At 40.7% G+C, this 5542-nt stretch overlaps 1 non-coding gene across 1 annotated transcript; it reads left to right on the top strand.

Annotated features, from left to right (window-relative positions):
• Positions 1 to 1167: 1167 nt before the first annotated feature.
• On the top strand, positions 1168 to 1274 carry LOC141687924 (small nucleolar RNA R71). Its single transcript, XR_012561402.1, has one exon. It is a non-coding gene; the product is annotated as a small nucleolar RNA R71 (small nucleolar RNA).
• Positions 1275 to 5542: the final 4268 nt, after the last annotated feature.

Here is a 5542-nt window from a genome sequence, read left to right as displayed (position 1 = left end):
TTAAACTTTGGAGGTAACTTTTGTTGCAGCACAACACTGCATTCTTCCGTTAAAGCAACGGTCTCAAGATCATCCAGTTTCACCTTCCTTGAAAGAATACTCTTCATAAACTTTGCATAACTAGGCATTTGCTCCAGAGCCTCAGCGAAAGGTATGTTGATGTGAAGTTTCTTGAACACCTCCAGAAACTTACCAAACTGCTTATCCAGCTTTTGTTGTTGCAATCTCTTAGGGAAAGGTGGTGGAGAATAGAGATGTTTCTCCCATGTATTACCCTCAGGCAGAGTGTGTTCAACAGTAGTCTTCCTTGGTTCCGCCGCTTTCTCCTTTTGCTTAGCTTCTTCATCACCAACTTCAGCTTCTCCTTCTTTTGCTTTTTCAGCATCAGCAACTTTTCCAGACCTTAAGGTAATAGCCTTGACTAGCTCTTTATCTTCCTTCCTACCTGGCACTTCAGTATCACTGGGAAGTGTGCCAGGTTGACGATTAAGCACTGCATTGGCTATTTGACCGATTTAATTTTCCAAGGTCTTGATAGAGACCGCCTGACTTTTGCACAACAGCTTAAGTTTCTCAAAATCAGCACTAGAGGGTGGAGCTGCACCTCCTTATTGAGGATATGATTGCCTTTGAGCATACTGCTGTGGTTGCTGGAATCCAGGTGGATTGAACTGTTTACTTACGCCTTGCTGATATGGTTGCTGAATAGCATTCTGATTATTACTCTAGCTGAAGTTTGGATGATTTCTGTTGTTAGGATGATAAGTAGCTGGCACAGGCTACTACGGTCGCTGATAATTGTTCACATACTAAACAGATTCGTTAACAAGAGAACACTGATCCGTAGCATGAGAACTTGCCCAAAGCTCACAGACCATAGCTATCTGATTGACTCCATAGGTGGCTAGAGAATCGACCTTCATAGACTGCGCTTGGAGCTGCGCTGCAATAGCAGTAGCTGCATCAACTTCCAAAATACATGCTACCTTCCCATGCATCATCCTTTGAGTTGGGTTTTCATGCTCATTTGCAGCCATAGTCTCAATAAGATTATAAGCCTCAGTATAGCTTTTGGCCCATAAGGCACCTCCAGCTGCTGCATCGAGCATGGGCCGAGATTGGGCCCCCAAACCATTATAGAAACCAGTGATCACCATCCAATCAGGCATTCTATGATGTGGACACTTTCTCAATATCTCCTTGTAGCACTCCCAAGCTTCGCACATAGATTCTGTAGGTTGCTGCGCAAATTGAGTAAGAGCACTCCTCATAGCAGCAGTCTTCGCCATTGGATAAAACTTCACAAGAAACTTTTGCGCAAGATCTTGCTAAGTAGTGATAGACCCAGCTGGTTCAGAATGTAACCAGTCCTTAGCTTTATCTCTCAGTGAGAATGGGAAAAGCCTCAGCTTGATAGCCTCATCAGTCACACCATTATATTTGAAAATACTGCAGATCTAGACAAAATTCCTATGTGCATGTTGGGGTCTTCAGTCGCAGCACCTCCAAAAGAAACAGAATTCTGCACCATTTGAATAGTGCCCGGATTGATTTCAAAGGTATTAGCCTGAATAGCCGGATGAAGAATGCTAGACTGAATGTCTTCAATTTTGGGCCGAGAAAAGTCCATAAGAGCTGGATCTGCCGGAATAATACGATCACCCATGATTACTGGCTCTTTCTGCTCACTTCCTGAATCCGAATCTTTAAAATCTATCTTCTTCGGAATATCAAGAATTTCGTCTGTCTCCTCAGCCGTATCTAAAGTCCTCTTGCGAGTACGAGAACATGTTTGCATAAACGCTCGCTAAAGTACCTGAAACACAACCGCAAATAATAACACATCTTAATCACTGAGTCCTAATGACCAATGATGGTAAGTACATAAACTAAACAAATATGCCGAGTCCCCGGCAGCGGCGCCAAAAACTTGTTAGGGCGAAAATACGCGCTAATAACACACGCAAGTATACGCGTTTACAAGTAATATAGAATACTTTCAATTTCGTTCCCACAGAGACTCAGACTAATTATGTTCAATTACACTCACTCACTAATGTATGATTACTTCTCAATGTTAAGACAATAATACTTAGATTTGATTAACTAATTATTAACTATAATTAACTACTAAAATTAAGCACTTAATTAACACTTGAATTAACAATATTAAAACACTCATGAGATCACAACTTCATTACTACTTCCTTCAATAGTCATTGTTATTACCCTTAGCATACAACAGTGATGATATTAATCGAATAACACGAAACTGATAAAAGACAACTTTCATTGTACTAATACCAATCCACCAAGCATCCACAATTAAAATAGAAGTTGAATAGGCATCAATTATGTTGAGTCCCTATATGTCTACAGAAATTGACAACATAACGATTTAAGCACAAGTTATTCCTTTTGATTACACAGGGCGAATAAAACTGTTAGAGTTATCCACTAATCATGCATACTCGTACATGAACCTATGTAGCATGGCAAGTTCTAAATCTCAAGATCCACCGTCGCTTCATAAGAGATTAACACCCTATCTTATATGTTCGCGACGCACATAAGACGAATACGCACAACCAATACTAGATATCATACAATCATCACACACTAAGGTATTAAAAAACTAACTAAAGAATTCCATAGTAAATCCGTTACGACCCCATAATCACGATTAGCCCATGATAGCACTCATCATCATCATGGGTTCATATGAAAACATGATAATAACACACAAGAATAATAACTAAAACTACTTATATTAAACCAGAGTACGTCACAAGAGTAAATAGGTTCAAAGTAAAGAAAACTAGCATCCAACGTTACAACGAAATAAAGAATCACAAGAAAATATGCTTCCTCTTCGTTGCGGTGTGCTAAAACGGTCTTCTTCCTTATCTCCTCGCTCTTCGATTAATACTACGATCCAACCTTTGTGAAACGTCTCTGAAGTCTACTTATATAGGAGTCCCATAAAGCCCAGCTAACTCAGAAGTTGGAAGTTAAACAGAATCAGGAGTCTAAAATAATAAATCTGATTTTCCGTCCCTGAGCGGCCGCTCAGCATTCCTGAGCGGGGGCTCAGCTCCCTACTGGAAACTGCTCTGTTTTTCTCCCGTTTCTTCGCTGCAATCTGCTGCTATCTTCCCGCTACAATGCTAAACACATGCCAAGGCTTATTATTGATGAAATCTCTCCCGTAATGCAATTAATACCCTAAAATGCACAAACACTAGAAAAAGGCATCAAATACACAAAATACTTGATTTCAAGATATCATTTCAAGACATCAATTCAAGCCATTATAAGACATTTTAAGTGGTATAAAATGCCACTTATCACACCCCCAAAACTTAAATCGATGTTTGTCCCCAAGCGTCACAGACTCAAAAACAAAACAAAAATATGCATGAATGCAATCTATATGAAATGCAGCGATCCCCCTTACTGCGACCAAACCAACCAACATACAACATCTCAACAAATACAATTAGGCGAATAAAGATCAATCAAACCATGCAAACTAACATACAGCTGAAAACGTGGTGTGTGAAGATGCTTAACAGATATGCTTCGAAACTAGATCAATTACTATAACTCGACTATCCTCAAGGTAATCACATGATTATACGAAGTATAAAATTCTAGGCACAAAATGACATATAACACTTCAAGATTTCTGGAGCTTATTACGGAATCATGCTTTTATTAAACACAACAAACAAATGCTTATTTGACCGTGCAATGAGTGAGGTCCACAAAAGACTTATACAATGGCATCCATGTAGCGAGCGTTAGGTTAGCGGATCCCAGACTATAAAAGCCTTAGGTCACTAGGCACAAAGTCCCCTAAGAACTTAATAACTCGAATACCAAAGAGCCCACTCGTGATCAATTGTGCATAAACTCCTTTTTTTCTTTTCTTTTCTCTTTTCTATTTTTTTTCTACTTTTTTTATTATTTTTTTTTTCAAAATTTCTGAGCAAGTGCGTTTCGCTCCATCTTGCTCAACCCTAGACTACTCGCATAAAAATACGAGCCGGCTACTAGCCATTTGATGCCTAGCCACAATTAGCAATGAATTCCATTTTTTTTACTCAATTTTTTTTCTTTTCATGCCTTTTATCACTAAGAACCTATTATAAAATTTTAAGCATAATTAATGGATTAACCTCGAAAACCATCGAACCATAACAACACTCTAGTCCTTAAGCATTCTCTAAGACTTAGTGAAATTACAAATATTTGTAGCACGCATATCAACCTACATGACTCAACATCACTTTAACGCTATCACTACACTTGCATCAACATCACAAATTAATTGGTAAATCAGCGCAAAAGGGGTCATGGTATATGCATGAGCTACATGACATGATAAATAAAGCTATAAATAAAAAAAAAATTATATGGCAAAAAATATGCAAGTATATGAACTAATCTATCATGAATATGCAACTATATGACACACACACAAAATATTCCTTAACTACCACCCCAAACTTAAAATCTTCACTGTCCCCAGTGAAGGTAGTAGAAAGGAACACAGGGTATACCTACTCGGAGAGATCATCACCATCACCCTCAGAGGGTGGTGTAACAGGAGGCGGATATGCAGAGTCCTCACTAAAAACTGGCCACTGGATGTCAGCTCTAAGGCCTCTAAAAGCAGTCTCAAGCGCAAGGGTGAGCTCCTGAGCAAACCTGCTCTGCGTCTCATACATAGCATCCATCCTCCTCGACAGCCTCCTATACTGGGCATCAGCCATCCCAACACTCTCCTGAGCTCTAGAAGAACCAGCTTCATCTCGCCTTGGCCTCGCCATGGTAGCACCTCGTGCTGGATGCCCTCTTGGAAGATGATAACCCAGCCCATGCTCCTCGGGCTCTCCACCAGTCCACTCCTACATCGCATGCAGAGTCCTGGAATCAATAGGAGCGGCCGTTAACTATAACTGCTCGTGAGATGACCACTGAACTCCCATTGCTCGGCAAAGCTTTGTAACCGTGGATGTATAAGGGATGTTCATGTGCTTAGCTCCCCTCAAAAACTTCAGAATTCCTTGGTAGATGAACTCACCAAGGTCCACATAGTACTCCTCATTCAAAATTCCCCATAATAACTGTGCTCTCTCAACTGTGACCTCATGTGCATGTGAAGTAGGCAGAATATTAGCGCAAATAAAAGCATTTCATGCACGGGCATACCTGTTCATCGCAATCGCCGAAAAATGGCGATACTCGTTAGTCCCAGTCTTGAAGGTCCAAACTGTGCCCGCCCTATAGAGAGTAGCACAAATCAAATCCAAGTCAAAATCCTCAGCAGTCTTCTTATTCCAGTTCTCCTCCGTGGGCTTCCTCTGTCGCTGCCCAATCATACGGCGAATGGCCGCAGGGTGATAATCCACCGTCATCCCCCGAACAACAGAATACCCATTCTTTTCAGCCTTCACGTTCGCATAGAACTTGCGAACAACGCTCATCGGAACTTGCTGGTCGCTCAGCAAAGCTGAGCGGGCGCTCAGCTCCCTAC

The sequence above is a fragment of the Apium graveolens genome, chromosome 9, assembly GCF_009905375.1.
Source record: "Apium graveolens cultivar Ventura chromosome 9, ASM990537v1, whole genome shotgun sequence".
Classification (NCBI taxonomy): domain Eukaryota; kingdom Viridiplantae; phylum Streptophyta; class Magnoliopsida; order Apiales; family Apiaceae; genus Apium; species Apium graveolens.
This window is presented reverse-complemented; position numbering and strand designations above follow the sequence as displayed.